This window comes from Oncorhynchus mykiss, chromosome 18 (assembly GCF_057628025.1).
Source record: "Oncorhynchus mykiss isolate SJ-2025 chromosome 18, ASM5762802v1, whole genome shotgun sequence".
NCBI classification, from domain to species: Eukaryota; Metazoa; Chordata; class Actinopteri; order Salmoniformes; family Salmonidae; genus Oncorhynchus; species Oncorhynchus mykiss.
Genome location: NC_143039.1, coordinates 70,933,615 through 70,960,502, shown reverse-complemented (window position 1 = coordinate 70,960,502; position 26,888 = coordinate 70,933,615). Strand labels below are relative to the sequence as shown.

General features: G+C 44.4%; 1 protein-coding gene across 1 annotated transcript in view; it reads left to right on the top strand.

Moving 5' to 3' along the window:
* The window catches only part of csmd3b (CUB and Sushi multiple domains 3b), a 425,045-nt gene that overhangs the window by 117,516 nt on the left and 280,641 nt on the right, over positions 1-26,888 (top strand).

The following is a 26,888-nucleotide window of genomic DNA, read 5'->3' as shown; positions in this document are numbered from 1 at the left end:
CAGGCGACCAAAAGCCCTGTCCGCCTCAGCCGACCATCCCAGACGCGTCGGCCCCCCCTTCAGCAGTGACGTAATGGGAGCAGCCACCTGCCCAAAACCCCCGGATAAACCTCCAGTAGTAGTTGGCAAACCCTAAGAACCGCTGCACCTCCTTTACCGTGGTTGGAGTCAGCCAATTACGCATGGCTGCAATGCGGTCATCCTCCATCACCAACCCCGATGTGGAAATGCGATACCCAAGGAAGGAGACAGCATGTTGGAAGAAAAAGCATTTCGCAGCCTTGACGTACAGGTCATGCTCCAACAGTCGCCCAAGTACCTTGCGCACCAGAGACACATGCGTGGAACGTGTAGCTGAATAGATCAGAATATCATCGATGTAAACAACCACACCCTGACCTTGCAGGTCCCTGAGAATCTCGTCTACAAAAGATTGGAAGACTGCTGGAGCATTCTTCAACCCGTACAGCATGACGAGGTACTCATAATGGCCAGATGTGGTACTAAACGCTGTCTTGCACTCATCTCCCTTCCGGATACGCACCAAGTTATATGCACTTCTGAGATCCAGTTTTGTGAAAAACCGTGCTCCGTGAAATGACTCAATCGCCGTGGCAATGACAGGTAACGGGTAACTATACCCCACCGTGATGGAATTTAGACCTCTATAGTCAATGCACGGACGCAGACCTTCCTCCTTCTTCTTCACAAAAAAGAAACTCGAGGAGGCAGGTGAGATGGAGGGCCGAATGAACCCCTGCCCCAGAGATTCAGATATGTATGTCTCCATAGCCCCCGTCTCCTCCTGTGACAGGGGATACACGTGACTCCTGGGAAGTGCAGCGCCTACCAGGAGATTTATCGCACAATCCCCTCGTCGATGAGGTGGTAATTGGGTCGCCTTCATTTTACAGAAGGCGAGAGCCAATCGGCATATTCTGAGGGAATGCGCACGGTGGAGACTTGGTCTGGACTCTCCACCGTTGTAGCACCGATGGAAACTCCTGCACACCTGCCTGAGCACTCCTCCGACCACCACTGTAGAGCCCTCTGTTGCCACGAAATCCTGGGGTTGTGACGGGCCAACCAGGGGATCCCCAACACCACTGGAAACGCAGGAGAATCAATGAGGAAGAGACTAATTCTCTCCTCATGACCCTCCTGCGTGACCATACCCGGTGGAGCCGTGGCCTCCCTGACTAGCCCTGACCCTAATAGTCGGCTATCTAAGGCGTGCACTGGGAAGAGTTTGTCAAGCTGAACAAGGGGAATCCCTAACCTGTGCGCTAAACCGCGGTCAATAAAATTCCCCGCCGCGCCTGAATCTACTAGCGCCTTATGCCGGGAAAGAGGGGAAAATTCAGGAAAAACAATCCATACATACATGTGACCAACAGGGGGCTCTGGGTGAGCCTGGTGCCGACTTACCTGAGGTGTCCGGGCAGTGCTCGGCCTGGCGTCCCGACTCCCTGGATGACCCCCCCCAGCACCGGTCAGCAGTGTGGCCTCTGTGACCACAGCGGGCACAGGAAAGGCCCCCTCCTCCGGTCGCCCTCGCTGCAGCACTTCCTAGCTCCATGGGTGTTGGAGTGGTGGAGCTGGGGGATGGAACTGACAGAGCCCGATCTGGACGTCCCCGGGTCGCCAGCAAGTTGTCCAACCGAATGGACATGTCGATCAACTGGTCCAAGGAGAGGGTTGTGTCTCTACAGGCCAGCTCCCTACGGACGTCCCAACGCAAACTACACCTATAGTGATCGATCAAGGCCCTGTCGTTCCATCCCGCGCCAGCGGCCAAGGTCCGGAACTCTAGAGCAAGTCCTGAGCACTCCTCTTCTCCTGCCTCAGATGGAACAGCCGTTCACCCACCGCTCGACCCTCAGGTGGGTGATCAAACACGGCCCGAAAGCGGCAGGTGAACTCTGGGTAGTGGTCCCTCGCCGAGTCAGGATCGTTCCATACCGCGTTGGCCCAGGTACAGGTCCATCTGGAGTAAGAACCCCTGGCACCCGGCCGCCGTCCCATTGTACTCCCTCGGGAGGGCGAGTCGAATCCCACTGTGCTCAGGCAATGAAGGAGAGGGTAATGGCGCTGGTTGTGGTGTGGCTGATAAAGGTGTGGGAAGGCCACCTCTCTCCCATCTTTCTATCGTCGCCATCACCTGATCCATGGCGGTCCCCAGCCAGTGTAACACTGCCGTGTGGTGTTGAACTCGCTCCTCCACGGACCCTGGGAGTGCGTCTGCTCCTGCTGACTCCATAATTTATTTGTGCAGGATTCTGTGATAAGGTGCATCTCGGTGAGAGGTGTAGGAGTCAGGCACAGGAGAGCAGGGATTTCTAAGAAGCGTGTTTAATATAGATATATGTATATATATATATATATATATATACATGTATATACACACACACATATAGTCCACCAATACAAAATTGGCACAGATGAAAATCCCAAACTACGCTCTGGAAGGAACAGAAACTCGTGTCAATACACGGAGGAACAACCACAGTTCCGACACTACATACACGTACGTAATAGCGAAAACAATAAACAGCATAGTTAATCGAACGCAAAACACACAAGCTTAATCCTGCACGAATTAAGGCAGGCAACAGGTGCCCTATATACACACAGAAATAAAAGCAATTGAAGGTGTGAAAAGGAACACAGACAAAACAACCAGAAAAGGAAAAAGGGATCGGTAGCGGCTAGTAAACCGGCTAGTAAACCGGCGACGCCGAGCGCCGCCCGAACAGGGAGAGGAGTTACCTTCGGTAGAAGTCGTGACAAAAATGCAAATATCATCACTTTATTAAATCTTTATTAAATCCTATCATCCCTGTCACTTAGGCTTAGTTATTGGTTTCAAGCACGTCACTAATGTCAATGCCACATAAAAATATATTTAAGTTATAAGGAAAGATATTTACTAAGTTCCTAAGAAAACTATGAATTCCTAAGAACATTTTGACGAATTTCACTTACAAACAAACTTATGAACTTTTTATTTCTCCCCTTAAGTTTTTTCGTTAGAAGTGTTTTGTGAATCTGGACTCAGGTATTCTGCTTCAGGGGTACAGTACACATTGGGCAGTGAAAAAAATGGAAATGGAAAAAAATTGAAATTTAGCCTTCTATCATCAATACAAAGTGGGCAATGTTAGTCTTTAAGGAAGGCTGAAGGGGTTTGTTTTTGGATGTGGATTTGTAAAAAACAGCTGCCTGCCACCAGACCTCCAGCAGCCTGTTAGTTGGTATAGTGTACAGTATGAATCATGTGTGGCAGACAGGCAGTTACACAAGCTTCAAGTTTCCCAGCCATCCATCACAAACATCGATTTCTGTAACCTCCCAAAACAAACAACTTTCAAATGAGAATGAATGTGTTGTGCAACCGTCAGCATCAACAACCAGTTAGATTTAAGGGTATCTTTATAACCTAAAGGAGTTCTGATGCCCTTTCAAACCCTGATCTATGCAGCATAATCATATGTGACACATACAGTATACAGTGCCTTCAGAATGTATTCACACCCCTTAACATTATCCACATTTAGTTGTGTTACAAAGTGGGATTCACTTTAAATCCCACCAAAGTGTGATTTAATTGTAATTTTTTTGTCAACGATCTACACAAAATACTGTTTCATTTCAAATGTGGAAGAAAAATTATTATAAATTATTTTAAAAATGCATAATGTATGAAACATAAAACACTAATACATGTATATATTGATTAGATAAGTATTCAACCCCATGTGTCAATAGTCTAGGTGATGTGGGTAAGGCAGAGTCAGGCGCAGGACACAGAGATGAGTAATAATCTTAACTTTACTCAATAAACAATCTTCCATCAAGGAGAACAAAATTCCAGAGCACATAAACGAGACATGTTGACAACAATAAGCACGCACAAAACCATGATGGAACCAGAGGGTTAAATAGGGAATAAATTACAATGTAATGGAAACCAGGTGTGTACAATCAAGACCAAACAAATGGAAAAAGAAATGTAGATCTAGAGACTAGAAAGCCGGTGACGTTGACCGCCGAACGCCGCCCGAACAACGAGAGGCACCAACTTCGGCGGAAGTCGTGACACCCTGAGTCAATACATGTTAGAATCACCTTTTGCATTTTTTTGATTCCAGTTGAGTTGCTAAGAGCTTTGACCATGTGGATTTTACCATATTTTCCCATTATTCTGTAAAAAAAATCTTAAATATCTGTCATGCCTTGCCATAGATTTTCAAGACGATTTAAGTCAAAACAGTAACTAGGCCAGTCAGGAACATTCAATGTCGTCTTAGTAAGCAACTTCAGTGTATATTCGGCCTTGTGTTTTAGGTTGTCTTACTGAAAGGTACATTTGTCTCCCAGTGTCTGTTGGAAAGCATAAAGAAACCAAGTTTTCCTCAAAAATGTTGCCTGTGCTTAGCTCTATTCTGTTTATTTTTATCCAAAAACCTCCATAGTTCTTGCTGATGTCAAGCATAGCAATAACATGATGCAGTCACCACCATGCTTAGAGACGTAAAGAGTGTGTAACGGCTGTCGTCGGAATGAGACCAAAGCGCAGCGTGGAAAAAAACACTCAAACAAAATGACAAAAGGAGAACACGAAAGCGCACAGTTCTGTCAGGAAAAACATTAAACAAAAAACAAGATCCCACAAACAACAAAAGGAAAATGACAATAAATATGTGATCCCCAATCAGAGACAACGATAGACAGCTGCCTCTGATTGGGAACCACACACGGCCAAAAACAAAGAAATAGAAAACATAGACTAGAAAACATAGACTTCCCCACCGAGTCACACCCTGACCTAACCAAACATAGAGAATAAAAAGTATCTCTAAGGTCAGGGCGTGACAGAGTGGTACTCAGTAATGTGTTGTGTTGGATTTGCCCCAAACATAACGCTTGCTATTCAGGACATAAAGTTAATTTCTTTGCCACATTTTTCTACCGTATTATTTTAGTGCCTTATTGCAAACAGGATGCATGTTTTGTAATAATAAAAAAAAATCTGTACAGGCTTCCTTATTTTCACTCTGTCATTTATGTTAGTATTGTAGAGTAACAACAATGTTGTTAATCCATCCTCAGTTTTCTCCTATCACAGCCATTAAACTCTGTAACTGTTTTAAAATCACCATTGGCCTCATGGTGAACACCCAGAGTGGTTTCCTTCCTCTCTGGCAACTGAGTTAGGAAGGGCACCTTTATCTTTGTAGTGTCTGGGTGTGTTGATACGCAATCCAGAGTGTAGTTAATAACTTCACCATGCTCAAAGGTATATTCAATCTCTGCTTTTCTTTTTTACCCATATACCAATAGGTGCCCTTCTTTGCGAACCATTGAAAAACCTCCCTGGTCTTTGTGGTTGAAACTGTGCTTGAAATTCACTGATCAACTGAGGAACCTTACAGATAATTAATTATATGTGTGGGGTACAGAGGTGGGGTAATCATTTTCAAATAATGTTAAACACTGTTATTGCACACAGAGGGAGTCCATGCAACTTATTATGGGACTTCTTAAGCACATTTTTACTCCTGAAATTATTTAGGCTTGCCATAACAAAAGGATTGAATACTTATTGACTCAATACATTTCAGCTTTGCATTTTTTATTCATTTGTAAACATTTCTAAAAAACATAATTGCACTTTGACATTATGGGGTATTTTGTGTAGATCAGTGGCACAAAATCTCAAATTAATCCATTTTAAATTCAGGCTGTAAAACAATAAAATGTGGAACAAGTCAAAGGGTGTGAATACTTTCTGAAGGCACTGTACTGAATACACTACGCCCTCCGCCCTCATAATCGTCCAATTCCCCTTTACTGCACTGTGTATACTGTACAACCTTTACATATACTGTATGTAAAAAAAAAAAAAGATCTGAAAGTACAAATCAAACCAACCCATAAGGCATGTAATCCAACTGGGATGCTTAAACCCAATGAACAGACAGCCGTACTTTCCATCTCTCGTCAGTTTAATGTTTCAAGATGAATCTCTACTGACTGTAAAGTGTGTTTCCACCTCCTATTGTTCTCTTATTGGCCCATTCATCACAGCAGGTGGCATTTATGAGGGACGCCATGCTCTTTCCACGGGGTGCAATAACAGTCACATGTGATTGTATACTACGCATATTTTTCAAATGGGTGGAAACAAGACATTGTACATCACTGTTATAGCATAGCAGTTAAACATGTACTACGTGTACAAAGGCCGGTGTTCGAGATCTGGAGCCAATTCATATTTTTTTAGAGGAATTACATTTTTTGGATGAATTGATGAAGCCCTCTCATGGACACGAGGGAAGCATTAAGGTATGGCTTGCATCCCAAATAGTACCCTAGTCCCTATGGGCCCTGGTCAAAAGCAGTGTACTATATTGGGAATAGGGTGTCATTTGGGTTTGAGCAGTGGTGTAAAGTACCTAGGTAAAAAATGCTTTAAAGTACTACTTAAGTATTTTGGGGGGGGTATCTGTACTTTACTATTCACATACTTTTACTTCACTACATTCCTAAAGAAAATCATGTACGTTTTACTCCTTTTTGCTGACACCCAAAAGTACTAGTTACATTTTGAATGCTTAGCAGGACAGAAAAATGGTCCAATTCACACACTTATCAAGAGAACGTTCCTGGTCATCCCTACTGCCTCTGATCTGACAGACTCACTAAACACAAGTGCATCCTTTGTAAATGATGTGTGAATGTTGAAGCGTGTCCCTGGCTATCCATAAATAAATAAAGAACAGGAAAATGGTGCCGTCTGGTTTGCTTAATATAAGGAATTTGAAATGATTTATACTTTTACTTTTGATACTTAAGTAAATTTAAAACCAAATACTTTTAGACTTTTACTCAAGTAGTATTTTACTGGATGACTTTCACTTTGACTTGAGTCATTTTCTATGAAGGTGTCTTTACTTTTACTCAAGTATGACAATTGAGTACTTTTTCCACCACTGGGTTTGAGTGTGTTTCTTTGTACTCAGACAATAGTAGTCTGCGTCCTCCATTCACCAGTAGTCTGCCACTCACCATTTTTATAAACACTCCATTTTTATAAACATTGCTCTGAGGCAGATTGGTATGTCAGTATCTCAGTTCCAGCTCAATAAACACAGTTTATTATGACACACACACACACACACACACACACAGTGTGTGCCGTCTTGTGATTCAACGACTATTACAATATGATCTATTATTAGTGTAAAGGCTCTCATTCTCTTCCTAAAGAAGTCAAGGACTTAATTGCTTAGTATGGAATCAGGAGGAATATATGGGAGAGAACAGCAAGCAGACTGATTTTAGTATGCCTAGCTCAGGAGATGATACTCCATAAAATAATCTCCACACAGAGATTTAAAAGCATCATTAGCATAGATATTAAAACAATATTCTGACTGTGCATCGGTCTACATTTTTTGTACGTTTCTGAGGTTATCTTTCAGCAGCAGTGGATTTCCCTCCCTGCAGTTTATTTTATGCCTGTGTCTGTGTTCCAAATGGCACCCTATTTTTGACCAGAGCCCTATAAGCCCTGGTCAAACGTAGTGCACTATATAAGGAATGGGGTGCCATTTGTGATGCGGATCTATGCCTCACTGTTGTATAGATCGTTTGTGTTCCATCATCTGGTTGATATGTTTTAACACATCTCCAAGAGTACTGAATTAATTGTCCCTTCCGTTAGATTAAGTCTAATGGTTCTTGGAATACAGAAAGACCAGTAATAGTAATATTTACTAGGTTTCCGACCAGCAACCATGCTAAGTATATGGAAAGTACACAGGTTATTCCCTTACTTTGCCCATATAATAATGGCTATGCAATATCATTTGATTTCATTTCATTTATTAAATGTATTTGATAGGGACAATGCATGTGAATCAATGCATATGAATCAACCTGGAGCAGGTTGAGAGCTTCAAGTTCCTTGGCGTCAATAACAATAACAGCTGCTACTCTCTGTTCATCATATATGCATAGTCACTTTAACCATATCTACATGTACATACTACCTCGATCAGCCTGACTAACCGGTGTCTGTATGGAGCCTCGCTGCTTTTTATAGCCCCGCTACTGTATATAGCCTGTCTTTTTACTGTTGTTTTATTTCTTTACTTACGTATTGTTCACCTATTGTTTCTTTACTTTCCTAGCCAACGTGCTTCTACACCTGCATTGCTTGCTGTTTGGGGGTTTTAGGCTGGGTTTCTGTACAGCACTTTGAGATATCAGCTGATGTACGAAGGGCTTTATAAATACATTTGATTTCATTTGATTCACCTAATACCTTTTTTTGCACTATTGGTTAAAGCCTGTAAGTAAGCATTTCACTGTAAGGTTGTTGTATTCAGCGCGTATGACCAATAAAGTTTGATTTGAATTGAAATGTTTTTAAAAGTGACAGATTTAGCCAGCTGGCTTGTTTTTAACTGTAGTCCCTGGGTAAGGTTGATAAATAACATTTAAAAAATCATCGTAAACATGAAATGTCACAAAGATGTTTGTTGAAAGCCATCAAATGTAATGAAATCTGAACGTTTTGAACACTTCTGTCTCAATGGACACTTCTGTCTCAGTAGACACTTCTGTCTCAATGGACACTTCTGTCTCAAAAGTTGACACTTCTGTCTCAGCAGCGGACACTTCTGTCTCAGCAGCGGACACTTCTGTCTCAGCAGAGGACACTTCTGTTTCAGCAGTAGACACTTCTGTCTCAGCAGAGGTGTCTTCTGTCTCAACAACGGACACTTCTGTCTCAGCAGAGGACACTTCTGTCTCAGCAGCGGACACTTCTGTCTCAGCAGCGGACACTTCTGTCTCAGCAGAGGACACTTCTGTCTCAGCAGCGGACACTTCTGTCTCAGCAGAGGACACTTCTGTCTCAGCGGCGGACACTTCTGTCTCGGCAGCTGACACTTCTTTCTTAAAAGCTGACTCTTTTGTCTCAACAACGGACACTTCTGTCTCAGCAGAGGACACTTCTGTCTCAGCAGCGGACACTTCTGTCTCAGCAGAGGACACTTCTGTCTCAGCAGAGGACACTTCTGTCTCAGCAGGGGACACTTCTGTCTCAGCAGAGGACACTTCTGTCTCAACAGCGGACACTTCTGTCTCAGCAGCGGGCACTTCTGTCTCAGCAGAGGACACTTCTGTCTCAACAGCGGACACTTCTGTCTCAGCAGCGGACACTTCTGTCTCAGCAGAGGACACTTCTGTCTCAACAGCGGACACTCTTCTGTCTCGGCAGCGGACACTTCTTTCTTAAAAGCTGACACTTCTGTCTCAACAGCGGACACTTCTGTCTCAACAGCGGACACTTCTGTCTCAACAGTGGACACTTCTGTCTCGGCAGCGGACACTTCTGTCTCAGAGCTCAATGAAGCGACAGGTGCTTGCTATCGAACTGTGGGAATAAGGGTCCAGAAAAGATAGTGTCTTGTTTCTCTGTCTAAAGCCAGAGAGCATAGCAGAGAGACAGTAGCTTAACTGCTGAGTTGCCTGTAGTGTGGTGATGGTAATGGCTTATAGAGGATCCTCCACATTCCATCTCCTAATGGCATCGCTTTATCATCGTCTGTAGGCTCCAACGGAGTGCTTCCCTACCTCCTTCCCTTTTTCATTCTGTCTCCCTCTCTCTTTCTCTCTCTCTAACTCTGTCTGTGTCTCTCTCTAACTCTCTGTCTGTGTCTCTCTCTAACTCTCTGTCTGTGTATCTCTCTAACTCTCTCTCTTTCTCTCTCTAACTCTCTGTCTGTGTCTCTCTTTCTCTCTCTAACTCTCTCTCTTTCTAACTCTCTAACTCTCTGTCTGTGTCTCTCTTTAACTCTGTCTGTGTCTCTCTCTAACTCTCTGTCTAACTCTCTCTCTCTCTATCTCTCTCTCTCTCTCTCTCTCTCTCTCTCTAACTCTCTCTCTAACTCTCTGTGTCTCTCTCTAACTCTCTGTGTCTCTCTCTAACTCTCTCTCTAACTCTCTGTCTGTGTCTCTCTCTAACTCTCTGTCTGTGTCTCTCTCTAACTCTCTCTCTCCCTTTCTCTCTCTAACTCTCCCTCCCTTTCTCTCTCTAACGCCGTCTCTCTTTCTCTCTAACTCTGTCTCTCTCTCTCTAACTCTGTCTCTCTCTCGCTCTCTCTCTCTAACTATGTCTCTCTCTCTCTCTCTCTCTCTAACTCTGTCTCTCTCTCTCTCTCTAACTCTGTCTCTCTCTCTCTCTCTCTCTCTCTCTCTCTCTCTAACTCTGTCTCTCTCTCTCTCTCTAACTATGTCTCTCTCTCTCTCTCTCTAACTCTGTCTCTCTCTCTCTCTCTAACTATGTCTCTCTCTCTCTCTCTCTCTCTCTAACACTCTCTCTCTCTCTCTCAATTCAATTCAATTCAAGGGGCTTTATTGGCATGGGAAACATGTGTTAACATTGCCAAAGCAAGCGATGTAGATATTATACAAAGGGTGAAATAAACAATAAAAATTAACAGTAAACATTACACACACAGAAATTTCAAAGCAATAAAGACATTACAAATGTCATATTATATATATACAGTGTTGTAACAATGTACAAATGGTTAAAGAACACAAGGGAAAATAAATAAGCAAAAATATGGGTTGTATTTTACAATGGTGTTTGTTCTTCACTGGTTGCCCTTTTCTTGTGGCAACAAGTCACAAATCTTGCTGCTGTGATGGCACACTGTGGAATTTCCCCCAGTAGATAAGGGAGTTTATCAAAATTGGATTTGTTTTCGAATTCTATGTGGATCTGTGTAATCTGAGGGAAATATGTATCTCTAATATGGTCATACGTTGGACAGGAGGTTAGGAAGTGCAGCTCAGTTTTCACCTCATTTTGTGGGCAGTGTGCACATAGCCTGTCTTCTCTTGAGAGCCAGGTCTGTCTACGGCGGCCTTTCTCAATAGCAAGGCTATGCTCACTGAGTCTGTACATAGTCAAAGCTTTCCTTAAGTTTGGGTCAGTCACAGTGGACAGGTATTCTGCCACTGTGTACTCTCTGTATAGGGCCAAATAGCATTCTAGTTTGCTCTGTTTTTTTGTTAATTCTTTCCAATGTGTCAAGTAATTATCTTTTTGTTTTCTCATGATTTGGTTGGGTCTAATTGTGCTGCTGTCCTGGGGCTCTGTGGGGTGTGTTTGTGTTTGTGAACAGAGCCCCAGGACCAGCTTGCTTAGGGGACTCTTCTCCAGGTTAATCTCTCTGTAGGTGATGGCTTTGTTATGGAAGGTTTGGGAATCGCTTCCTTTTAGGTGGTTGTAGAATTTAACAGCTCTTTTCTGGATTTTGATAATTAGTGGGTATCAGCCTAATTCTGCTCTGCATGCATTATTTGGTGTTCTACGTTGTACACAGAGGATATTTTTGCAGAATTCTGTATGCAGAGTCTCAGTTTTGTGGTTGTCCCATTTTGTGAAGTCTTGGTTGGTGAGCAGACCCCAGACCTCACAACCATAAAGGGCAATGGGCTCTATGACTGATTCAAGTATTTTTAGCCAGATCCTAATTGGTATGTTGAAATGTATGTTCCTTTTGATGGCATAGAATGCCCTTCTTGCCTTGTCTCAGATCGTTCACAGCTTTGTGGAAGTTACCTGTGGCGCTGATGTTTAGGCCAAGGTATGTATAGTTTTTTTGTGTGCTCTAGGGCAACAGTGTCTAGATGGAATTTGTATTTGTGGTCCTGGCGACTGGACCTTTTTTAGAACACCATTATTTTGGTCTTACTGAGATTTACTGTCAGGGCCCAGGTCTGACAGAATCTGTGCAGAAGATCTAGGTGCTGCTGTAGGCCCTCCTTGGTTGGTGACAGAAGCACCAGATCATCAGCAAACAGTAGACATTTGACTTCGGAATCTAGTAGGGTGAGGCCGGGTGCTGCAGACTTTTCTAGTGCCCGCGCCAATTCATAGATATATATGTTTTTAAATCAACAAAGCATGAGAAGACTTTGCCTTTATTTTGGTTTATTTGGTTGTCAATTAGGGTGTGCAGGGTGAATACATGGTCTGTTGTATGGTAATTTGGTAAAAAGCCAATTTGACATTTGCTCAGTACATTGTTTTCGTTGAGGAAATGTAAGAGTCTGCTGTTAATGATAATGCAGAGGATTTTCCCAAGGTTACTGTTGACGCATATTCCACGGTAGTTATTGGGGTCAAATTTGTCTCCACTATTGTGGATTGGGGTGATCAGTCCTTGGTTCCAAATATTAGGGAAGATGCCAGAGCTAAGGATGATGTTAAAGAGTTTTAGTATAGCCAATTGGAATTTGTTGTCTGTATATTTGATCATTTCATTAAGGATACCATCAACACCACAAGCCTTTTTGGGTTGGAGGGTTTTTATTTTGTCCTGTAACTCGTTCAAGGTAATTGGAGAATCCAGTGGGTTCTGGTAGTCTTTAATAGTTGATTCTAAGATTTGTATTTGATCATGTATATGTTTTTGCTCTTTATTCTTTGTTATAGAGCCAAAAAGATTGGAGAAGTGGTTTACTCATACATCTCCATTTTGGATAGATAATTCTTTGTGTTGTTTGTTTAGTGTTTTCCAATTTTCCCAGAAGTGGTTAGAGTCTATGGATTCTTCAATTACATTGAGCTGATTTCTGATGTGCTGTTCCTTCTTTTTCCGTAGTGTATTTCTGTATTGTTTTAGTGATTCACCATAGTGAAGGCGTAGACTCAGGTTTTCCGGGTCTCTATGTTTTTGGTTGGACAGGTTTCTCAATTTCTTTCTTAGATTTTTGCATTCTTCATCAAACCATTTGTCATTGTTGTTCATTTTCTTCGGTTTTCTATTTGAGATTTCTAGATTTGATAGGGAAGCTGAGAGGTCAAATATACTGTTAAGATTTTCTACTGCCAAGTTCACACCTTCACTATTGCAGTGAAACATTTTACCAAGGAAATTGTCTAGAAGAGATTGAATTTGTTGTCGCCTAATTGTTTTTTGGTAGGTTTCCAAACTGCATTCCTTCCATCTATAGCATTTCTTAATGTTACTCAGTTCCTTTGGCTTTGATGCCTCGTGATTAGGTATTGCTCTGTTCAAGTAGACTGTGATTTTGCTGTGGTCAGATAGGGGTGTCAGTGGGCTGACTGTGAACGCTCTGAGAGACTCTGGGTTGAGGTCAGTGATAAAGTAGTCTACAGTACTACTGCCAAGAGATGGGCTATAGGTGTACTTACCATAGGAGTCCCCTCGAAGCCTACCATTGACTATGTACATACCCAGCGTGCGACAGAGCTGCAGGAGTTGTGACCCGTTTTTGTTTGTTATGTTGTCATAGGTGTGCCTAGGGGGGCATATGTGGGAGGGAATGCTGTCACCTGCAGGCAGGTGTTTGTCCCCCTGTGTGCTGAGGGTGTCAGGTTCTTGTCCGGTTCTGGCATTTAGGTCGCCACAAACTAGTACATGTCCCTGGGCCTGGAAAGGATTGATTTCCCCCTCCAGGATGGAGAAGCTGTCTTCATTAAAGTATGGGGATTCTAGTGGGGGGATATAGGTAGCACACAAGAGGACATTTTTCTCTGTTAAGATTCCTTTTGAATTTCTAGCCAAATGTAAAATGTTCCTCTTTTAACTCTGTCTCTCTCTCTCTCTAACTCTGTCTCTCTCTAACTCTGTTTCTGTCTCTCTCTCTCTCTCTCTAACTTTGTCTCTCTCTCTAACTCTGTCTCTCTCTCTCTGTCTCTCTCTCTCTCTCTCTCTCTCTCTAACTTTGTCTCTCTCTCTCTCTCTCTCTCTCTCTCTCTCTAACTCTGTCTCTCTCTCTCTGTCTCTCTCTCTCTCTCTCTCTAACTTTGTCTCTCTCTCTCTCTCTCTCTCTCTCTCTCTCTCTCTCTCTCTCTCTCTCTCTGTCCCATGGATCCCAGTGCCCAATTAATTACTGTTCCACCAAATGGCATCAGATTACTATGTGCATTACAGACCTGTCGTGTCTTTGGCTATGCTGGATTAAGTGATATGACATGCTATTCTATAAAATCATTTCTACATAATTAATATCACCTGATTGTGATAATCGTGTAAATGTAATTAACTAGGGAGTCGGGCACCACAAAATAATATTTATAGAGCTGTTATCTTCCGAATAAACTCTTAAAGACCTAGTAATATTTTACATCAATAGCAGTCAATATTAATTGTCATCTTAATTCAGTCTCATCTGAAAGTTGTAAATTCTTAGTTCAATCAATCAATCAATCAAATGTATTTTATATAGCCCTTCGTACATCAGCTGATATCTCAAAGTGCTGTACAGAAACCCAGCCTAAAACCCCAAACAGCAAGCAATGCAGGTGAAGGCACGGTGGCTAGGAAAAACTCCCTAGAAAGGCCAAAACCTAGGAAGAAACCTAGAGAGGAACCAGGCTATGTGGGGTGGCCAGTCCTCTTCTGGCTGTGCCGGGTGGAGATTATAACAAAACATGGTCAAGATGTTCAAATGTTCATAAATGACCAGCATGGTCGAATAATAATAAGGCAGAATAGTTGAAACTGGAGCAGCAGCACAGTCAGGTGGACTGGGGACAGCAAGGAGTCATCATGTCAGGTATTCCTGGGGCATGGTCCTAGGGCTCAGGTCAGTTGAAACTGGAGCAGCAGCACAGCCAGGTGGACTGGGGACAGCAAGGAGTCATCATGTCAGGTAGTCCTGGGGCATGGTCCTAGGGCTCAGGTCCTCCGAGAGAGAGAAAGAGAGGAGAGAATTAGAGAACGCACACTTAGATTCACACAGGACACCGAATAGGACAGGAGAAGTACTCCAGATATAACAAACTGACCCTAGCCCCCCGACACATAAACTACTGCAGCATAAATACTGGAGGCTGAGACAGGAGGGGTTATCTGCACAAACCCCTAGTTATCTGCACAAACCCTGGCTAACAAGTTGAATCAGCAATACAAATTTGGGTTTAATTATTTATTTACTAAATGCCTAACTAATCACACAGAATTACACATACACATAATTAAATCATAACTTGATTACAAATTACGTCATAAAGGAAAACGTCCCTAGCGGGCGGAACAGATATGACAGCTGGTTACACAAAAGAAAAGGGTCTGGGTTTGAGTGAAAGAGCGGGAAGACTGAGGAACAAAGGGCGAAGCTGTGCTATCGTAAATACAGTATCTTATGCATTCTAAATTACCACCCATTTGGAAAAGGAAAATGCAATAAATATTTACTCTGAGCTGCGCTTCGGTAGGTTGGTGGTAGATGGAAGGCCGTGTTGCCAAACCGAGTCCTTCGTCCTTTGAAGAATGTCTCTGATGGTCAATTGAATACGTTGTAGTGACGTCGTTGTGTGATAGACGGGACACTCTGTCTGTTCCTCCCTAACCCTTGTTTGCAGCGGCTGTTGCTAACTCAATGGCTAGGAGGTATCACTTCTGTAGTGAATAAGAGTTCAAAGTTCATACCATTCGCAACCAAAGCTCACGCTGATGTTGGCTTCGTTCTGTAGTTATTATCTGAACCATTCTGACATCGGACCTTCGTCCTCACATCCTCGGAACAAGCCCTATATAAAGGCTTATATAGGAAGGGAGAGGAGGGCGTGTTTAAAAAGTTTTATAGCCCATGTCCCTTCACAGGGCCACTGATTGAGCTGAGCCCTATCTTAAGACCCAAATCTCACATTTTAGAAGCTAAAATCACATTTCATCTCATCATGAATAATTTCATATTCAAACATTTAAATTGAACAACAATTCCATGTGAATCCGATAACTCTGACTTTCCACTGCTGAGTTTATGTCATCTTATCATTGTTGAGAATGTCTCAGATGACAACTGAACTGACATCATATTCATTAAGTACCACCGCATATGTTCAGTTGGTCGGATTACCAGAATGTAGTTCATTTCCCCCCACCTTCTGATGTTCCCAGAATCTCTATGTTAACCATTTATTTATTTTTATTTTATTTTACCTTTATTTAACCAGGCAAGTCAGTTAAGAACAAATTCTTATTTTCAATGACGGCCTGGGAACAGTGGGTTAACTGCCTGTTCAGGGGCAGAACGACAGATTTGTACCTTGTCAGCTCGGGGGTTTGAACTCACAACCTTCCGGTTACTAGTCCAACGCTCTAACCACTAGGCTACCCTGCCGCCCCATGGGTTTTGCAAATGTAACTCAGTAGAGTAGAGAGAGGAAAAGGGGGGAAGATGTATTTATGACTGTCATAAACCTACCCCCCAGGCCAACGTCATGACAGACCTTAGGTACACCCACTACAGTGTACACACCCACTAATATGTGTGTGTGTGTGTGTGTGTGTGTGTGTGTGTGTGTGTGTGTGTGTGTGTGTGTTTGTGTGAGTGTGTGATATCAGGGAGGAGTGAAAGTTGCACCTTATCTCTCGTGGCACCAGCAGTGATGGCTCTACTCATATCTCCCATGATCCTCCTCTTCAATTAACTCCCTCCTGTTATGCTTTGGGACACATGTTGTGTTTGCCACAATGCGACTGTCCCCTTATCTGCTCCTGACACTCCCAGACGATAAAAGGAAGGAAGGGGAATTTAATATGCAGGTTATTCCAGGTGTAGTGTACCACATTTCAACAGGGCCCACTGGGTGCCATTAGGGACACAGACAGTAGAGGGGAGAGTCTTCCTGGTCGGTCACTGTGGAGAGACTCCAGGGGGTTGGTGATATAGATAGAGGACAACACAGATAGGGTTGAATGGGCCTAGAGACCAGGGGGCAGATCTATAGATGACGCCATGAATGGCCAGGTTCAAGTTTAGCGACACATGCTCGTTTTTAATGAGAACACACCCACATACACACACAAGCATGCACACACCCACATACACACACACATAGACTCAGACACACACACACACACACACACACACACATGCATGCATGCACGCAGCTTTTGCCAGCTTGGCCAACCATGCATGAGTCCAACCGAGCCTATAAGCCTGACGTTTTTCCAAGATGTTTTCAGGGGGCAGAGCCTTTTAACTCCGCCCACCGACATGCTCTGGGTATGCTGTTTGCACATGCTCAGTCCGTCCTAGGACAACAATGTCACCCTAGGATGTCGATGCGGGTCAAAATGACCTCATGTTTGTTTGCTGTATTGAGCCCTCATCTAATATTCCAGGAATTCCTTAAATATGAAATATTTAAGATATTAAATTGAATATATATTTTTTATATTATTAAATATGTAATATATAAACATAAATAATGTGTATTTTATGTTCTAACATCCTAGTTTTGTTGTTCAATTTCTTATTTTTTAAGTAAAAATAGTTTTTTGCATCACTTCCTCAAGTCTTTACATATGTGAGTCAAAGATGACCCATATGAATAAATATATATATATATATTTTTTTTTTTGAATGTTCATTAGTCACCGTTTTCATTTCTCCTTTGTAACTCATTGAGTAAAAGGAGTTTCGTGAGGAGGGGAATTAGATTTCTTCCACATATACTGTACAACCAACATGGATTTACAGATGCTGGATGAGGAAGTCATTGGTGCCTCTTAACTCTGAGGTATCCAATTCAGGTGATACAGACAATGTGCCTGTGGGTCAAGTTGGAGTTGTGGATGCCCCTGGTAGTCAAATAGACTGAGTAAAAAGGGGTCTTACTGGAGTGAACACCCCCCCCCCCCCCCCCCACTAAAGGCAGGACCAGAAGCCATTACAGCCTGAGGAGCTGCCCAGGGCCTGTGCCGGGGTCAACAGTTGTGTCACTAAAAGATGCCTGGGAGCTGTTCATTAGTGACAACATCATTGAGGAGGTCCTAAAGTGTACAAATTTAGAAGGACGGAGAAGAGCAACAGCAAAAGGGACAGAGCGGAGAGAGGTCAACAAAGAGGAACAAAAGGGACAGAGTGGAGAGAGGTCAACAAAGAGGAACTAAAGGGACAGAGTGGAGAGAGGTCAACAAAGAGGAACAAAAGGGACAGAGCGGAGAGAGGTCAACAAAGAGGAACAAAAGGGACAGAGTGGAGAGAGGTCAACAAAGAGGAACAAAAGGGACAGAGTGGAGAGAGGTCAACAAAGAGTAACAAAAGGGACAGAGTGGAGAGAGGTCAACAAAGAGGAACTAAAGGGACAGAGTGGAGAGAGGTCAACAAAGAGGAACAAAAGGGACAGAGCGGAGAGAGGTCAACAAAGAGGAACTAAAGGGACAGAGTGGAGAGAGGTCAACAAAGAGGAACAAAAGGGACAGAGTGGAGAGAGGTCAACAAAGAGGAACTAAAGGCCTTCATTGGTTTAATCCTCCTCACCGGCATGGAGAAAAGGTGGGATGTCTCCACACGGGAGATATTTTTGGATCCCACTGCAGAATCCAATGTATGAGGCCACCATGTCGGTCGTAAGATATGAGGCTTGATGACAAGAGGACCAGAGTGTTCAGAGAGGCAACAGACCACCTGGCAGCCTTCTGGTATGTGTGGGACCTGTTCCTAGCACACTGTAGAGGAAGGTTCATCCCCAGCGACTGCGTCACAGCGGATGAGCAGCTTTCCTCCAGACATGACGTTTGGCATTCCGTCCAAGCGGGCTGTCATGCGCCCGCTTGGACGCTAGGAGTGACTTCTATCTGGCCGCTCTACCATAAAGGCCTGATTGGTGGAGTGCTGCAGAGATGGTTGGCCTTCTGGAAGGTTCTCCTATCTCCACAGAAGAACTGAGGCAATGGTAAAATGTGGGGTGATGAAAGAGAGCCATGCCACCACCACTCAGAGCAGCCAGGGCCAGAAGAGGAAGAGGTGACAGCTCTGCCCACCACTCAGAGGAGCCAGGGCCAGAAGAGGAAGAGGTGCCAGCTCTGCCCACCACTCAGAGCAGCCAGGGCCAGAAGAGGAAGAGGTGCCAGCTCTGCCCACCACTCAGAGGAGCCAGGGCCAGAAGAGGTGACAGCTCTGCCCACCACTCAGAGGAGCCAGTGCCAGAAGAGGTGACAGCTCTGCCCACCACTCAGAGCGGCCAGAAGAGGAAGAGGTGCCAGCTCTGCCCACCACTCAGAGCAGCCAGGGCCAGCAGCCAGCTGCTGGTGTTCTCAGTGCAACACACCCGTCTGCAGTCACATGCTTGTGTTTTGTAACAAATGCATGGACTAAGACAGCATAAGTAAACATCACACACTTTGTTCCTTTCAGTGTTCATGTTTTCTAAATTCACAATAGTTATTGCTGTCATTTATATTGATGATGAACTTTGGATTTTCAAATCAATGTTTTTAAATATTATAAAACATGCCTAAGGTGGATTTATTTTGTTCTTCACACTAAAAAGGTTGAATTATAATATGGCATCATTGAAATGTGTATCAAATCAAATCAAATCAAATCACATTTTCTAAGTCACATGTGCCAAATACATCAGGTGTAGACTTTACAGTGAAATGCTTACTTACGCGCCCCTAACCAACAATGCAGTTTAAAACATCAAAAATCAAATACAGATAACAATAATAAATAAATGTAACAAGTAATTAAAGAGCAGCAGTAAAATAACAATAGCGAGAGTATATACAGGGGGGGGGGGGGTACCGGTACAGAGTCAATGTGCGGGGGCATCGGTTTGTTGAGGTAGTATGTACATGTAGGTAGAGTTATTAAAGTGACTATGCATAGATGATAACAACAGAGAATAGCAACGGTGTAAAGGGGGGGGGGGGGGGGGCAATGCAAATATGTTATATGTTCAGGAGTCTTATGGCTTGGGGGTAGAAGCTGTTTAGAAGCCTCTTGGCTAGAAGCCTCTTGGACCTAGACTTGGCGCTCCGGTACCGCTTGCCGTGTGGTAGCAGAGAGAACAGTCTGTCTTGGTGTGCTTGGACCATGTTAGTTTGTTGGTGATGTGGACACCAAGGAACTTGAAGCTCTCAACCTGCTCCACTACAGCCTCTTCGATGAGAATGTGGGCGTGCTGGTTCCTCTTTTTCCTGTAGTACACAGTCATCTCCTTTTTCTTGACCACGTTGAGGGAGAGGTTGTTGTCCTGGCACCACACGGCCTGGTCTCTGACCTCCTCCCTATAGGCTGTCTCGTCGTTGTCGATGATCAAGCCTACCGCTGTTGTGTCATTGGCAAATTTAATGATGGAGTTGTGCCTGGCCATGCAGTCATGAGTGAACAGGGAGCACAGGAGGGGACTGAATAATTAAAAATAAAGAAATATACAAAAATACTAAATGTCATATTATGTCTATATACAGTGTTGTAATTATGTGCAAATAGTTAAAGTACAAAAGGGAAAATAAATCAACATAGATATGGGTTGTATTTCAAATGGTGTTCGTTCTTCACTGGTTGTGTGGGCAGTGTTCACATAACCTGTCTTCTCTTGAGAGACAGGTCTGCCTACGGCGGCCTTTCTCAATAGCAAGGCTATGCTCACTGAGTCTGTACATAGTCAAATATTTCCTTAATTTTGGGTCAGTTACAGTGGTCAGGTATTCTGCCACTGTGTACTCTTGGTTTAGGGCCAAATAGCATTCTAGTTTGCTAATTTATTTTGTAAATGTTTTCCAATATGTCAAGTAATTATCTTTTTGTTTTCTCATGATTTGGTTGGGTCTAATTGTGCTGCTGTCCTGGGGCTCTGTGGGATGTGTTTGTGTTTGTGAACAGAGCCCCAGGACCAGCTTGCTTATAGGGGACTCTTCTCCAGGTTCATCTCTCTGTAGGTGATGGCTTTGTTATGGAATGTTTGGGATTCGCTTCCTTTTAGGTGGTTGTAGAATTTAACACATTTTTTCTGTATTTTGATAATTAGTGGGTATCGGCCTAACTCTTCTCTGCATGCATTATTTGATGTTTTACGTTGTACACAGAGGATATTTTTTGCAGAATTCTGGATGCAGAGTCTCAACAGTTGAATGCATTCAGTTGTACAACTGATTAGGTATCCCCCTTTCTCTTTCCAATTTGGTGTTTGTCCCATTTTGTGAATTATTGGTTGGTGAGCAGAACCCCAGACCTCACAACCATTATTGACAATGGGTTTTATAACTGATTCCAGTATTTTTAGCAAGATCCTAATTTGTATGTTGAATTTTATGTTCCTTTTGATGGCATAGAATGCCCTTCTTGCCTTGTCTCTCAGATCGTTCACAGCTTTGTGGAAGTTACCTGTGGCGCTGATGTTTAGGCCGAGGTACTCTCTCTCTCTCACTTTCTCTCTCTCTCTCTCTCTCTCTCTCTCTCTCTCTCTCTCTCTCTCTCTCTCGCTGTCGCTCTCGCTCTCGATCTGTTAGCATTAAGCAATTTGCCTTGTGGATAACAAAAGATTTTCAATGATTACCATTAGGCCCCAAAAATTCGCAGGCTTTATCTTGCTTATATGCAGCATCCAGGAGTCAAGCTGTGGGGATTTTGGAAAGGGGGGAGAGAAGAGGAGAGGAGGAGAAGAGCAGCGGGTAGAGTAGGGGAGAGGAGAGGAGAGGAGAAGAAGAGCAGAGCAGAGTGGAGAGGAGTGGAGAGGAGAGTGGAGAGCAGAGCAGAGGGGAGGGGAGAGGGGAGGGGAGAAGGAGAGCGGAGGGGAGTAGCAGAGGGGAGGGGGGAGGGGAGAGGAGAAGGAGAGCAGAGGGGAGAAGGGGAAGGAGAGGGGAGAGGAGGGGACAGGAGAAAGAGAGCAGAGGGGGGGGGAGTAGATAGGGGAGGAGAGAGGGGAGTAGATAGGGGAGGGGAGGGGAGAGGTGAGTAGAAAGGGGATTGGAGGGGAGGGGAGGGGACAGGAGAAAGAGAGCAGAGGGGAGTGAGAGGGGAGTAGAGAGGGGAGGGAAGGGGGAGGGGAGTAGAGAGGGGAGGGGAGGGGAGGGGACAGGAGAAGGAGAGCAGAGGGCAGGGGAGGGGACAGGAGAAAGAGAACAGAGGAGAGGAGAGGAGAGGAGAGGAGAGGAGAGGAGAGGAGAGGAGAGGAGAGGAGAGGAGAGGAGGGGAAGGAGAGGGGAGAGGAGGGGACAGGAGAAAGAGAAGGAGAGCAGAGCAGAGGGGAGAGGAGAGGAGAGGAAAAAGAGGGCAGAGGGGAGAGGAGAGGAGAAGGAAAGCAGAGGGTAGGGGAGAGGAGAAGAGAAGAGAAGAGAAGAGGAGAGGAGAGGAGAGGAGAGGAGAGGAGAGGAGAGGAGAGGAGAGGAGAGGAGAGGAGAGGAGAGGAGAGGAGAGGGGTGATATATGTCGGGAAAACAGTCTAAAGCTCTGTTGGTGTTTTCTATACATCTATCAATCCATACTAAAAATAACAAACACAAGCTGAATCCAGCTCAACTATAGTTATTTTGGGATGCTGTAAAGCTTTTCGAAGTCTTTGAACAAACAACTGTATACCGTGGAAAGATTTCTGAGCAGTTTGGGTGTTTGTTTGCTGTGTCTTTGTGATTATATAAAGCCACTTCACACCAACTCACAGACACGTGGGCATGCACACACACACACAAAACACAAACCCTCCCCTCTACTCATCCTCTTTCTCTCTCTCTGAAGTGAGAACAGTGTGCAGAATTTTAATTGCACTTGAGAATTCAGTTTGTCTGGGTAATTGTATCTTTTGACCTGACCTGCACTGCATTGCAGATTCTTCAGATTCCGTTTCACCTCTCTTTGTTTCCCTCAGATCACAAGGTCCATCATAAAGCAGTCTCAGGAATGTTTCCCCGTGAGTCTCGTTGCTGCATTTACAATGGATGTTCCCCCCCACATACACCAATGTGCTTGTTTCCTTGAACACCAGTTCCCTTCATTGTGGGGCTGAAATCTATCATAACCTATGGTTTTACCTAGGCTTCAGTGTCTCAGGGACCAGGCTACCGGGGTTGAGGTTAACCCACTTTAGGATGTAAGTAACCTTGTCCAAGCCATACCGACCCATAGTACCGACCCATAGTACCGAGCCATAGTACCGGCCCACAGTACCGGCCCACAGTACCGACCCACAGTACCGACCCATAGTACCGAGCCATAGTACCGACCCACAGTACCGACCCATAGTACCGACCCATAGTACCGACCCACAGTACCGACCCACAGTACCGACCCATAGTACCGACCCACAGTACCGGCCCACAGTACCGACCCACAGTACCGACCCATTGTACCGACCCACAGTACCGACCCACAGTACCGACCCACAGTACCGGCCCACAGTACCGACCCATAGTACCGACCCATAGGGTCTCCTGTTTCTGGAGTGTGAATCAGCTTGATGTACACCACCTGGACAGGACACTAATCTCACAGGGCCTTTCCCCAATACATCTACCTATGCTGAGTGCCAAGCAGATGAGCGTTGGGTACCATTTTCCATTTGGCATTACTCAACTGGGTATTGAACCAACAATTTTGAGTTGCTTTGTCACTGTATGAACTGTGATTAACACTAAACAGGTTGTTTCTGACTTAACTGTTTTCAGAAATTCCATACATGTCTGTGGATTGTAATGTCATCCAAAATGCTATAGTTTATTTGCAATGTCCCAAAATACAAAATACATACATTCTGGATGATTGATGTTAATTGTTAAATTGTTAAATGTCCCTTTTAATAGTCCATGGGAGACAGGAATTATGCTTCTGCAGTCAGACCTGATGATGGCTGACGTGTGTCCTCTTGGGTGTCCTGTGGCTGGTTCCTTTCTACAGCATCACTCCCCCCCCCCCTCTCTCTCTCTCTCTCTCTCTCTCTCTCTCTCTCTCTCTCTCTCTCTCTCTGTTTCTCTCTCTCTTTCAATATCTCTCTCTTTCAATATCTCGCTCTCTCTCGCTCTTTCTCTTTCTCTCTATATCTCTATCTCTTACTCTCTCTCTCTCTCGCTCTTTCTCTTTCTCTCTATATCTCTATCTCTCTCTCTCTTTCTCTTTCTCTCTATCTTTCTTTCTCTTCCTCTCTCTTCCTCTCTCTCCCTCTCTTCCTCTATATATCTCTCTCTTCCTCTCTCTCTCTCTTCCTCTCTCTCTCCCTCTCTTCCTCTCTCTATATCTCTTTTTCTCTCTCTCCCTCTCTTCCTCTCTCTCCGATGAGCAACACATTATTGCTTCAAGGGACAAGTGAAATAGCTTCAGGCAGGATACAGGACACATCTTTTGTGCAGCAACAAATTATGTCAAAAAAAATAAGCGCCAGTCTTCATTCCAAACCAGCCGTACGGTTAGGTCCTATCTGATAGGCCTTACAAGACCCAAACCAGCCGTACGGTTAGGTCCTATCTGATAGGCCTTACAAGACCCAAACCAGCCGTACGGTTAGGTCCTATCTGATAGGCCTTACAAGACCCAAACCAGCCGTACGGTTAGGTCCTATCTGATAGGCCTTACAAGACCCAAACCAGCCGTACGGTTAGGTCCTATCTGATAGGCCTTACAAGACCCAAACCAGCCGTACGGTTAGGTCCTATCTGATAGGCCTTACAAGACCCAAACCAGCCGTACGGTTAGGTCCTATCTGATAGGCCTTACAAGACCCAAACCAGCCGTACGGTTAGGTCCTATCTGATAGGCCTTACAAGACCCAAACCAGCCGTACGGTTAGGTCCTATCTGATAGGCCTTACAAGACCCAAACCAGCCGTACGGTTAGGTCCTATCTGATAGGCCTTACAAGACACAGAGTGTCTGGACAAGGGAAACGGCCTCCGCTCAGAAAGGAGCTATCGTTAGCTACTTCCTCAGAACCATTTCAGAAGGGTTGTCACCCTAAAAATGAACAAGAAGGATATCCCCCACGCTCACAAATGTTTAATTACCTTGTGCCAGTCATTGATCCACTTCCATAGAAAAAGGAACACATGATGATCATTCTAACTGGTTGTTGTGTGGTTGTGCAGCAGGTCTCCATGGATAGGAAACACTGTCACACTGTATTTTCGCCTCTATGGCCTATTTATTACCCTACCTCCCTACGCTTCTACATTTGCACACAGTGTACATAGATTTTTCTATTTTTATTTTCTTTTGTGTTATTTACTGCACGTTTGTTTATGTGTAACTCTGTGTTGTTGTTTTTGTCGAACTGCTTTGCTTTATCTTGGCCAGGTCGCAGTTGAAAATGAGAACTTCTTCTCAACTGGCCTACCTGGTTAAATAAAGGTGAAATAAAAAAATAAAGAGTATTCTATCTCTGAAGCAGTGTTACTGTAGTTGCTTCACAGGCTAATCTATCAATGTACTCTATTCTATTTTATAATCTGGGTGGTTCGAGCCCCAGTCCCGACACACACATCGGCTGAAGCCAGGGAACGGGCAGGTTGAAGCCAATAATGCTGCTACCTGGCTGTCTATGAGGGGCCTGATTAAAGACTACAGTATAATGATGCTACCTGGCTGTCTATGAGGGCCCTGATTAAAGACTACAGTATAATGATGCTACCTGGCTGTCTGTGAGGGCCCTGATTAAAGACTACAGTATAATGCTGCTACCTGGCTGTCTGTGAGGGCCCTGATTAAAGACTACAGTATAATGATGCTACCTGGCTGTCTGTGAGGGCCCTGATTAAAGACTACAGTATAATGCTGCTACCTGGCTGTCTGTGAGGGCCCTGATTAAAGACTACAGTATAATGATGCTACCTGGCTGTCTGTGAGGGCCCTGATTAAAGACTACAGTATAATGATGCTACCTGGCTGTCTGTGAGGGCCCTGATTAAAGACTACAGTATAATGCTGCTACCTGGCTGGCTGTGAGGGCCCTGATTAAAGACTACAGTATAATGATGCTACCTGGCTGTCTGTGAGGGCCCTGATTAAAGACTACAGTATAATGCTGCTACCTGGCTGTCTGTGATGGCCCTGATTAAAGACTACAGTATAATGATGCTACCTGGCTGGCTGTGATGGCCCTGATTAAAGACTACAGTATAATGCTGCTACCTGGCTGTCTGTGAGGGCCCTGATTAAAGACTACAGTATAATGCTGCTACCTGGCTGTCTGTGAGGGCCCTGATTAAAGACTACAGTATAGTGCTGCTACCTGGCTGGCTGTGAGGTCACACACACAGAAGCGGACTAACACACACACACACACACACACACACACACACACACACACACACACACACACACACACACACACACACACACACACACAGCTCGCTATCTCTTCCACCCTCTTCTTCTCTCAGATCCCATGCTTCTTAGAGCCACCTTGTCCCTGACCCCTCTGTTGTCTGAGCAGTAATGCGAGGATGGGATTTAAAAATAATCTAACACACCCCTGGCTCTTTTCATCTTCCCCATCTCCTTCTCCTGCCTTCCCTGTCTTGGGGTCCTCAGCCTCACAGCACAGGGCTGGCTTTAATTAAACTGCCTGTCACCCCATATCACTCCGTGTGGATCAGTCCTGACCAGGGACCTGGCTCAGGGGAGGGAAGACCGGCGGCAGCAGACGGAAATGACTTCAGACACCAAGTACAGGGAGAGTAAGAGTCACATCCAAGATACTACTCCCTCCTTTATACCATCTCAGCAGCATTCATCTCCTGTTAGGCTACTGTAGCTGGGGATCTGTCTCACTATTAATAGGCACTTCCTGAGTCCTGAGTGACTGGTATTCACTGCCAACAATGTGTACACACACACACACACACACACACACCCCCACACACACGCACGCACATGCACACAAACACACACACACACACACATCTCTTCAAGTCAATCCATGCACTTGTTTTTCAGAGCAGTCAGTCAGTTTAATGTGCAGTATTTAATTTGCTCGGAGAGATGTGTACTGAAGTTGTGCGGGGTCAAAAGCTCCTCACTCAAATAAGTTGTTTTTCTCTCCCCTGATGTGCCCCCCCCACACACACACACACACACACACACACATATACACACACTCACACAGTG